Below are 11585 nucleotides of genomic sequence, written 5' to 3'. Positions count from 1 at the left end.
CCGCACAACCTGCCCGAGTTTGCGGGGCGGGAGGACCCTGGACCCTGCGCTTCCGGGTGTTGAGCGCGCTGCGCTGGGCGCGGGCTGCAGGGGCTCCCGCTGGTCCGGGCGCCGCTGGCCCTTAGGCTGTGCCCCGAGCCCGCAGGAAGCGGGCGTGGGCAGGATTTCTGTGACCCCTCGCGGCGGAATAAACAGGAAGCGACGAGCAGCACCCAGCCCGGCCGTCCCGCTTTGTCGTGCGGTCTGCGGGGCACAGCGCGCGGGACGCTTCCCGGGACCTCGCCCGCTGCCCGGGGGCTGGGCGCGCCGGGTAAGCTGGGTGCTGGGCCGCTTGCCGTGCTGACCCCCAGAGCATCAGCTTGGTTTTAAACTTTTTTCCTAATTGGAAAAGGAAGAGGCTTCCGATGAGGCGGGGGGCGAGGGGTTTAGGAAGACAACGAGGACCGCGACAGGTGGGGGGCACCTGGAGAAGGTAGGGGTTCGGGGCCCCTTGCCGAGTGAACCCAGGCGGGTTTTTGCACAGGAAACTCAACCAGGCGCAGGAGTGTCCGTGAATGCGGTGGATTCAGTAGCTTAAGTTTTGTTTTCCCCGTAGATTCTTTTAATTAGCTGAAATTGGATATTTTTGATTTGCTTATTTCTCTTTCTCTGTGTCCCATCTATTTTCTTCTCTTTTTCTCTTATTACTTTGGTAGCTTCACATCTCTGGACCCCTGGCTTGTAGTTCGGTGCTGCGTTCTAAATGTGGGTTATGACTGTGATGAGTATTTTTGGATGCCCTACTGTGTGTGGGTGTTGTGGGATGAGGGAAGTGAGCTGCACAGAGTTGGTCCTGGAGCTGGTGTTAGTAGGCTTCTTGCCGTGGAGGTGGCTGCCCTCAAGATTGGTGCATCTCTTCCTTTAAAAGGAAGATTCCTTTGAAAATGGCCCTTCTGCCTGTTGGGCTGACCCTAAGGGTGATCTCCAGTCCGGGTCCCCTGGAGTGGCCCGGGTCACCAGAACCCTGCACAGAGAAACTGCCAGGGTGTCCAGTCAGGTCTGCATCTTCATAGGAGGGTTTAGTCTTTCCAGGGCTTATACTGTGTGTGCTGTGTCCTCTGCACATGATGCCCTTGGAGTCTGCACAGTAATCTTGGAACATGTTCTTTATGTTCAGTGAAGGGTCGTAATGTCAAATTTGAGTTATTCGATGAACTCAGGAGTGGATCTTATCCATGTACATGTACTGAATTATAATATTTGGTTTCCTGTCAACCCTTGGATGGGTGCCCTTTAATGGTCCTTGCAAAGAAGTGCTTTTTGAAACACGGGGTATATTCCTCATGATCTTTTAGAGCTTAATTCTTTTAAGAGCTTCCCTTTGCTATTGACATTGAACACATTGTTAGGAAATAGGGCTGAGACTGTAAATGCCAGTGAGGGATTTGCTGCTGCAGACATGGAGCTGCCTTCTTCCCTTGTTTTAAAAGCCACCCCCCACCACTGCCCCCAATATCTTCATATTTTGCTGTTACCCGGAAAGAGTCTTGGCTGTTGGTGGAGTCTTCTAGTTGGTGGAGGCTTGTATTTACGATGGAGAAAACTGTCCCCAGCAGGCTTTTAGGGCTTTTAGGGCTGTCCTCTCTGGGGCTGTTTGCATGACCACAGTCTTGCAGAGGAACCTGGCCTGGGGCACCTGCTTACTAAAGGATTTTGTGCCAATTTGGTGGCCTATCATTTGAAAGTCAGAGTCTCCGCCCCCACTTGCCAGAGTATATACATACACAGACAAATTTTGTTACCCTCCCCAACTCCCCCGGACTGCTGACAGTGCTCTAAGAATAGTTTTCTTGCCTGGCACTGAGAGCAGTATCCACCCGCCTGCAGAGGTGTTTACAGTCCTGGGCTGCAGTCATGGTTGACTTAGTGGCCTGGCAGAGTGACCAGTGGCTCGTGGGATGAGATCGACTGTTCCTTGGGGCTGCTGGAGGGGTACCTCCCAGCCAGACAGGGGAGCCTAGGGAAGTGACAGTGAGTTAGCATCTTGGGCACTGTGGTTCCTGGCCTGTGGTCCAGCAGAGACCCCTGAGCTTGTCTGGATCCCTGTGCAGTCACCCTCATGGTCTGGGCAGGAGGTACTCAGGGCGTGGGCATTGTCAGTGGCACCCATGACTGGTTGAGTCTTCCTGGTGGCCCTTGCAAGTTTATTTTCATCTTTCTTCTGAGTCTGGGCTTATGATGTTTCTGTGAGGTATCTGTTCTTTGAGGTGAGAGTTAATACAGAAGAAAGAAATGAAATGATCTTTCCATGTTAACCTGCAAAATTTTTAGAAACATTTGATGTACTTCATATGGATTATGGTGAGCAGTGCAGAATGGTGTGGAGTGCCCCCCAGTGGCCCTCTCTTCTTGCTTCCACTCCCTACTTTTAGGGGTCTCAGGACATTCTCCGGAAAGCCAGTCTTCTGATGTCAGAGTGACTTTCTGCCTTCATGGTATGTGTTAGTCTGGAGTTATACCGTGACCTTGTACCCTGGGTGTGAAGGAAGGTGAAGCTTCAGTTTTTAATAGCAATGTATAGCTTCTGCCTCCGTCTGAAACTTTAGGCCACGAGACTTGTCACATCTTAGGGAAATTTTGGTGACATTATTAGTTTCATTTTTAGGCAAGTAGGGGACACAAGTGAGCACCTGTATTAATTGCTGTAGAAATAATTGGGTTTGTAATTCAAAGTAATACTGTTTTTCTCGCTACCATAGGAGGATGTGAAAATAATGCTTGTGTTGTGTCCTATCCATGTGATTTGAGTATGGATTGCTTTCCTTTGAATTTCCACTAAAAATGGTACTTTGGCCTTTTAAGCTGTTTTTGTAAGGACTTTTCTTTCCCCCAAGCTTGTTTTCCAGATAAGTCTTGGAAATTACGAAGAACACAGCTATAATTTCTCCCTTGATTGGCAGCAGAGAGCTTTCCCGGACAAAAATAAGGCTGTTTTGTGCCAAGTGGTTGACTTTTCTAGAATAAAAACTCTAAAGGGTTTGCAAAGAGTCCTCTGGTTAATATATTGGCATTCCCAGAACCCACTAAAACCCGGCAGCCTGCCAGATACCACTTAATGAGGACGCGGAGTGTCTGGCTCAGATCCCCAAGAGCAGAAGCGGGTGGGGGCTGCTGTCCACACCCTTTATTCATTTTTAATGACCGTACTTTTGTTTTGCAGATTTTGTTCTGCACCCGTCAGGACCCACAGCCGTGGTGCCGCCCCTCCCCTATTCATTTATCTACTCATTCACTTGGCATTGGAAAAGTGTGGAGACTTTCAAGGTTAAGGATCCTGGTGAGGGATCCTTTCTGTTTGCGGGAGTTCTTTTGTGGTTGGCTTTCTGTTTTCTCATTCTTCTTCCTACCCGCAAAACCCAGCCTTTATTTTGGAAGAGGAAGAGAGAAAAGGAACAGAAAAGGAGATGACAACTTTTTTTTTAAAATGATGCTTTATTGTCTCCTGGAAAAGCGAAGCGTTTATGAAACTTAAAGTTTGTCAGACAGTTTATATGTCAGTGCAAGTTGGTGCTTGCCAAGCTCCAGACAGATTGCTAACGTTACATGACAGGGAAAAAGAAATTACCGCTGTCTGCGAGCGGTGGGTGGGGCCGGGCACCCGGCAGCCTGCAGGCTGTGCAGTGCGTGGGGTGCGTGGGGGTGCGTGAACAGCCTCCGCCCGCTGCCTGGAATTCTTCGACTCGCTTTGGAAGCAAGAAGGGTGTGTCTCTTGATTTTATTTTCGGCAGGGCTGCAGGGCGACAGGATCCAGGGAGCAGCTCTGTATTTTTTCTGACACGGTGACGCTTTGCCTCGCGGGCGCCTCCGGCCCGCACGACTCTCCTTCGCATCAGGGGACATGGTTCCTCATCTTCCTCCCAGGGTCCAGCTTTTGATGGCACTGAACTGTGTTCTTAGCCCCTCAGGTCCTCAGGTGTCTCGAAGCCAAGTTTACGGCTGCGTTGTTTCTGAAGCTGCAGACGTTGAGAATCGGTTGCCTGAGATAAGGGTGCCAGCTGCCCCGGGGAGGGGGCTGGTGGCACTCCTTGGGCACAGTGTACTTTCATCCCTGGCATGTGGAGAGTCAGCTGGCAGCGTGACAGGTGTAATGAACTTAATGGACTTGCTCTAGTTGTTGGTGGGGACACTGCTCATATTACAAAGTTAGCTCCTAAGTGGGGGCTCTGCCAGAGGACTTGCAGGACCTCTGTGCAGACAGGATCCAAGGCCTGGCCTGGCCGAGAACTGGGTGTGTGTGAGCCACACGGTCCCTAAGTGGACCCAGACTTTCTCTTCAAAGGAAGGCTGCTCTGTCTAATCTCCCCACCCATATCCTTCCATCCATATGGTGGGGTGTGGCCCTGCCCCTGGGATTGCAGAGTGCAGGCTCCCAGTGCTGCTTCCTTGGTTCCCCAGGAGTGGCTGGACCCCTGGTGGCCAGTCAGTGGCCTTGGGGCCAGCAGCCTCCGCACAGAGTTGAGAGGGAATTTCCAGAGTGAAATCCCCTGTTCTGAAGGTGGGAGGCCAGGCTGTGCTTGGAAGGGCTCCTGTGGCCAGGGGTCAAAGTGGTGGGGGAGGTAGCAGCGCCTTGGTGCCAGGCCATCCTTAGTGTTCTGAGAGCTCTTGTTAGCTGATTTCATCCCTTAGCAGCCCTAGGATGTGGGCACTGCCACCCGTCAACTCCCCCACAGGCACACAGACAGCAAGAAGCCTGAGATGCTGGCATGAAGAAATGCTGTGCCTTCTTTGGGGACCGTTCTCAGCAGTCGGAATGGAGCAGGACCAAATCTCTCTGTGGCCCAGCGCAGGGCCCAGCGCTCCTCCTTCCTGCCTGCCTTCCTCCATGGATCCAACTCACGCCTCTCCTCCCGGCCTCACTCTTCTTTTTTTAAAAAATATTTATTTATTTGGCTGCACCAGGTCTTAGTTGCGGCAGGTGGGATCTGGTTCCCTGATCGATTGCATTGGAGTGTGGAGTCCTAGCTACTGGACCAATGGGGAAGTCCCTCCCCACCCCTCATTTGTAACCCCAGCTCCTGTGCCTGTCCTGCCTGTGGTCACAGCCTCAGCTTTGAGAGTTGGGATTGGGCGGGGCTCCATGGGACTGCCTCGCTGATGTTATCTGGCTGGGTTTGTTGGGGGCCGGTCCTATTTTCCTGGCCCCCAAAGCCTTTGGGCTGGGCTGAGGTGGCCCAGGCCCTACCTGTGCAGCAGAACTCAGCTAGTCCCCAAACGTGGGGTGAAGCGAAAAGATAATCACAGCTCTCAGATTCTCTGTCGTGCCTTGTGCGGGGTTGGGTTAATCAACCACATGTGTCTGCATGCAGTTCTTGTGTCCATCCTGGATAGACCAAAGTGTTTGAGCTTATGGGGCCTGAAGTGAGGCCCCAGGAGGTGCGGATGTCCGGAGCCTGCAGGATGACCCCCAGCCCTTGGTAGACTTCCGAGGCTGCAGGCAGGACTAGACCTTTCTAGACCTTTCATACCCCCTAGTGGCTGGGTGGTATTGTTCCCCACGAAGGTACTGTGGTGCCCACAGCAGGCTGTGGGCACTGTTGGGCCTCAGTCTAGTGAGGTCCCTGCAATGGGGGTGGATGGGCATCCATTTGTGGTGGAGGCCACGCCTATCTGGAGGAGTTCCTGTCTATTCCTCCTGTCAGGTGGTGGGGGCTCAAGGGCCCTAGACCAGACTCCACACTCTGTTTGAACCTGACTTTTTATTCCAGAGATTCTTTCAGGCCCGACTGAAATCAGCGTCACAGACCTAGTCTCTGAAATCCTTTTTTTTTCCCCCCTGATTTAAAAAAACAAGAAGAAAATAAAAATGACTAAAATTACCTATAATTCCACTTTAGAGATGACCTCTATTAACAGTTTTGTAGATTCTTTCCAGGCTTATTTATTGATTATAAAATCATGCTTCAAACTTACATACTTTTTATAAACTTTAACATTCCATCTTGAATATATTTTCATGTAATTTAAATATTCTCCAAAAATACCACTGCTGATGAGTATTAAATTCCACCCTGTGGTTATATTGTTATTTTCTTAAGCCTGTTCTGGGACACTGAGTCTGCTGGCAGTTTTCCCTATTATAAATAATTCTGCACCAGACATTCCGTTTACATTCCGGTTACATCCTCTGGACAGATTCCTCAAGGAGGAGTCGGTGGGTGTGAGAACTTTCAGAGGGGCCCCCAGAAAGGATGGTGCACTACACACAGACATGGGTGACTGCAGTCTTGCCAGTGCTGAATATTATAAAAAAAAATCTTTGCAAGTTTGGCAATGAAATTGTATGTTTAAATTCTCCATCCCTCCTTCAGTGTAGCATCCGGTGACCCACAGGTGAAGAGAGTTTGCTGTCACCAGGGCTTTGCTGTGGGCAGATGCAGTGATGTTAGTGGGTGCTCCCCACGAGGGGGATAAGACTTTTGTACTATTTTAAATTTGAATTAAACTTAGGCAGACAGGTTAAGGGCAGTAAACAGTCTAATAATACATTTTAAAGAGAAAATTAGGGATTTTATGGCCAAAGACTGTGTCTAATCTTTCCCTGCTCCTCTCACCCTAACTGGGGCAGGGAGGGCAGTGTGGACTCTGGGGTGGAGCGAGGAGGCCAGGGCGGTTCCATTAGCAGGTGCCTGAGGACCTGAGTGACACCCACCTCAGTCATCCTATTCGCTCTCAGCCCTCGCTTTCTTAGATCAGACTCTTCCTTGGCCTCTCCCCCAAGGATGCCAACATGAAACTCTCATCTTCTTACTGTTGCACTTGATGGCTGATGCTAGATCTCTGGCCTGGTGGTCCTCTGTGGGGTTGGGGGCTTTGCCGTGGCCCCTTTTGCTACACTTCTGCAGATTTCTGCTTCCAGTCAAAGCTGGAGCCCATCCTGAGTGCAGACTCCAGAGGGTGTTTGTGCCGGCTGCTCTGGAAGCCCCAGACAAGGGAAACCATCTCAGTACATAGCAATTAACTGAAGTCTGTTTTGTTTTCCTCAAAAGGCAGCCTGACTGGTTGAAACGTGGGGACCAGCTGGAGGGAGCAAGACATGACACCTGCGTCTTGGGGTAATTGGGCCCCAACGAGCTTGTTTTGGTCACAGGCACCTTCGTGCAGTGGTGTGGGGCAGGTGTGGATGCTTGGGAGCGCTGGCAGGTGAACCCAGTGAGCAGAAAGCAAAGGCCATGGGCCCCTTCGGCGCTGATGCTCAAGTGGGTGACCGCGGCACTCTGGGCGCAGCCTGTGGGAGCCCCCTTGGCTGTTGTCTTGCCTGCTTGGCACCCCCCACCCCCACCCTGCTGGCCACGCAGGCAGCCACACCCCACTTTCCAGGTGCAAACGCACCCTGGACAAGGCCTGGGGAAGGGGGCAGACGGGGCCTTGGAGATGTAGTGAGCCAGAGGACCCCAGGAACTGAGAGGGCTAGCTGGTGGCCACCCAGCTCTCTGACCGTGGGGGGCGGGGGTGGCTGGGGGAGCAGCCATATGGGGTCTTGAGGAGTTAGCATCAGTGGTTCGCGGACCAGGCTGCTGGTCCCTGTGTGCGGGGCTGGCCGCTCCTCAGTCAGAAAGGAGGGCTTTCTGGATAGAATTCAGCATGATTTCAAGGTGGCTAAGGTTATAGTTGGGTGGCTTGGTTGGACGATTGTATTTCTGTGACTTGGGCTCTTAAGATAAACACTGATGCCTTCGGAACTTAGCTTCCATCCTACTGGTATTTAAATATGAGCGCCGGTCTTTTACTTCCAAACCAGAGGTCCTGGAATTTATTTATTTATTTTCATCTGAAGAGTAATGTAAAAATAGTGTATACACACAGTCTTCACTGTGTAAGTTAGGTAGTAAATTTAGTCCAGAGAAATGATAGCCTTTGTAGAAACAAAGTTGGCCCCTCTGTGGCTTGGAGCTTTTGTTATTTGATGGACTCCCTTGTGCTGAGCGCGCAGCTTGAAAGTTCACCCTTTTCCTGTTTTGACTTGGCTCACTTTCTGGAGTTTAGGAATCGGGACTCACTTATGTGCCTGAGGGACCGGCTTCCGCGGAGGCCCCAGGGCTCCAGTGTGGGCCGGAGCCGCTCGGGTGGACGCATCACCGCATAGTATGGAGGGAAGTTTTGCGGTGAGGAGGTTGCTTTTCTCTGCTGACGGCCGCGCCCTTCCCTAAAACAGCCATCTGCCTGCTTCTTAGGTTCGAAGAGGATCAGACGAGGTATAAATATAAAGCTCACGCAGACCAGCTGGGAGAGTCCAGCCTCGATGAGCCTCGATGAAGCGCGGCTGCTTCCAGTGAACCGAGTATTTGGGGCGTGCGCACACATGTGCGGTGAGGACCCGGCTCCTGCCCCGGGACTGGAGACCCAGAAGCCTGAGTGTGGGCACCAGAAGAGGCCGCTGTGACCACGCTCCAGGTCTGAGCCGTTAGTCTGGGAGAAGCGTGTACCGGGGGCGCGGGGGCGAGGCTGCTGGCTTGCAGCTATGAGCGCTGGCCACCGCACGCGGCCTCCCTCCTCCTCTGCTCCGTGGGCCCCGTGGCGTCCGAGCGCTTGGTCTGCTACGGACAACCGGGGGGAGACTTCAGGGAGAGGCTGGCTTTGGGCTGAGAGGTGGCCGGACAGTGGTTTGCAGGGCGAATGGCAGGGAGAGGGGTCTCTGTCCTGGGCCCCCGGAACCCTGTGCACTGAGTCCCGACGGCGCAGACCTGAGCGTGACCTTCGTGCGCTGTGAGCACGGGCTCCGCTCGCATGGTCATGTGTGTGGATTATAGGTCACTTCGTTTGTGCAGTGTGTGTGCTGCCCACTCTTGCTCACAGCGGGATCTGTGTGAACAGTCGGGGGCCACTGTTTGCCGTGGGACCACGTGTCCGGGCAGCTGTGGCAGGAGGGCGGGTCCACAGTGACTGCATGGCTCCTGCGTTTCCGGCTCTACCGCGCCTGGCGGGGAAGGGCACAGGGAAACACTAGCAGAGCAAGCCTGGGTCGGGTCCTGCTAGCGCAGAGTGTGCCTGGTGGTCGCGCTTCAAGGGTCAGATCCCGTCTGTGCACGTGGCTGGTGGTGGATGGCGTTGCTGGGGAGGGGACACAGGTGCTGGGAGGAAGTGGGAGTTGATCCCTGACTGACCTGCATGGTAGAGGGAGGAGGGGGGCTCAGGGGACAAGTGTGAGTGGAGGTGGGACTCGGAGGCGGGAGGCATGGTCCTTGTTGGAGGTGGAGAGTTCGGTGGTTCTAACCTCGTGGTGCTGGTTGGAGGTCTGCAGACTGAGTCTCTTATGGAGCTTCTGCCCATCTTTGCTGAAAACCGAATCAGCCAGCAGTGATAGTAAAACGGGGCTGTGGGGACACCTGCCTTCCACCTGTTTTCACAGCTGGTTCTTTGCCCTGGAGGCTCTGTCCCCAGCTCAGGGCTGTACGACTTGGAACTTGTTCACATTTCACAAAATGCTTAAACGTTCGTCCTCTAAAGAGCTCATACCAGGGAGTTAGGCTTGTCACTTTCACATGGTGACAATAGTGGCTTCTGTTTGCAAAACACTTGAACTTTTCCAGGCTCTTCAAAGACAGTGTTTAATCTCATGATCCTTGGCTTTAAGGAACAATTAATGAGATGTATGTGGAAATGTAATTAATTTCTAATGCGGCTGTTAGCTGAATATGGGATTCAGATCACAGTTTATTTTAACGTACAAAACCTGATGGGGAGAGGTGCCCTGCAGTCATCCAGGCCTCACGGTGGGTGGTTTTCTGAAGGAACCCAGGCTTTGCAGCTTGCTGGCTGGACAGGCATAATTTTGGGACGTTAGGGCAAATGCTAGTCAAATTTAGAAGTACAAGGCAACTTGAGGGCTTGAATAGTCATTTCCCCGTGGTTGTCAGAAAGAGACGTGGGTGCGGTGAGGTACGTGGGACAGTGCTCTCACCTCCCTTGTTAGAGGATGCTGTGCTGGCGGCCCTTTGTGGCACTTAAATCACAGCAGGTCCTGGCACACCTGGAGTGTCACCTGGTGGTCACGATGGAGCCGACGTCCCCCTGTTTGTCCTGTGTCCTTCAGACCAGCTGGTTTTCCCCTTGTGGCTTGGATGCTGTCTTGGTGTCTGTGTGTTCAGCTGTGGGTGTGGGTTACTGCTGGTCTGCCTCCCCTTTTAACAGAGGAGTGTTTGAGCCATGACATCAGGCTGCCCCAGCCCTTGCGGTGCCTGGCCACCCCTGCGCCTCGACCTCGGCAGCTCTCCTCCTCGGGTTCTCCTCTTCTGTGGCCACCATGTGTCTGTCCCTTCACCTTCTTGGACTGCAAGCAGAGTCAGGCTTGCTCTGCGGCTTCCTGCTCTCTCCTTTGCAGGCCCCAGAGGTGCTGTTTCTCCCCGAGTCCAGGTGCGTCCTGAGCTGGTGATGGGGGCAGAGGCCAAAGGGTCCCTGCCTGGACATCCACTAAACCGCCAGTGTGGGCCAGGTGTCCCTTGGAGCTTTTGGTGCAAAGGAAGTGCTTTCTGCCCTCTTGGGCTGTGGATCAGTAACTGTCTTGGAGGGTCAGTGGCATTTGGGGGTGGCCCGACCCTGAAGGACAGTGTGGGGAAATGGCCCCTCCTTGCTGAGCAGAATTCTTGTCTTCTGTGTTGCTGGGATGTTCTCTGCTGTTGGTGGAGTGGGGACTGTGGCGAGGAGGGGCAGGTGGTCAGTGAGCAGAGCCTGGCGAGCTGGTGGGGTTACTGAGCGCCCCTTAGCTGAGCTTCCTTCCTGTGGTTCTTTGTCACTGATTCTGGTGAGGTTTTATTGACAACCTCTTCATGATGAGATGTGGTTGGGTGCTTGGTGACATGGCCTGGGGATCTGGCCATGTCTGAGGGGTCTGACCTTCAGTCAGTGGGGAAAGTTTCTGACTACTGAGCCTCCCACCCATGCCTGGAAAGCATAGAATTCCGTTGCGTGGATTGAAATGGGCTCTGTATTTACGTGGAGGCCTTTGCCCCTGGCTCGGCACTCAGGCCTGACTGACCAGTGGTCCTTCCCAAGCCTGTGACTAGAGCCGTGTCCTTATCCCCTCTCTCCCCACAGTGATTCAGACGCACAACCAGGAGCCCTCCTGGACTCCCCCTCCCCACGCAGGGGCTTGTTCTGCCTTCAGAATCTGCCCTAAATCTGGTCACTTGTCTCTGTCACCAGTAGCTCAGTATGTGTCCCTCCCCTGGGCTCATGCAGGGCTCTCTGACCAGCTACTCACCTCCCTTCCACATAGTCTGGTTTCAGCCCAGTGGCTGAGTGAACCGGGCCTGGTGATTGGGCTGCTGTGCCCGGCCTGGGGGCATGACTGCTGTCCCCTGGGGCTCCCCACTGTCCAGCTCCACCCCCAGGGCTTTGTGGTTGCTACCGAGACCCCTCTCCCCAGGGCTGTGCGTCCATCACTCACTTCACTCAGGCCTCGTTTGGGTGTCCTGCCTGTCCAGATTTCCTCCACGGCCCAGGACAGCGAGCATAGGACCCAGGGAGCACAGGCCAGAGCCAGGACACAGCAGGACAGCCAGTCCTGGGGTGGGGGAGGGGTGGGCACTGGGGGTCCACCATAGTCACCA

At 53.5% G+C, this 11585-nt stretch overlaps 1 long non-coding RNA gene across 1 annotated transcript in view; it reads left to right on the top strand.

Moving 5' to 3' along the window:
- Window positions 1-13: 13 nt before the first annotated feature.
- Window positions 14-11585, top strand: part of LOC105002436 — a 109913-nt gene continuing 98341 nt past the window's right edge. The window contains exon 1 of the long non-coding RNA XR_826959.1: window positions 14-310. This is a non-coding gene — a long non-coding RNA (uncharacterized LOC105002436). The remainder of the gene's footprint in view (window positions 311-11585) is intronic.

The sequence above is a fragment of the Bison bison genome, unplaced genomic scaffold (assembly GCF_000754665.1).
Source record: "Bison bison bison isolate TAMUID 2011002044 unplaced genomic scaffold, Bison_UMD1.0 scf7180017864453, whole genome shotgun sequence".
NCBI classification, from domain to species: domain Eukaryota; kingdom Metazoa; phylum Chordata; class Mammalia; order Artiodactyla; family Bovidae; genus Bison; species Bison bison.
The sequence above is the reverse complement of the archived record's forward strand: the minus strand, read 5'-3'. Positions and strand labels throughout refer to the sequence as shown.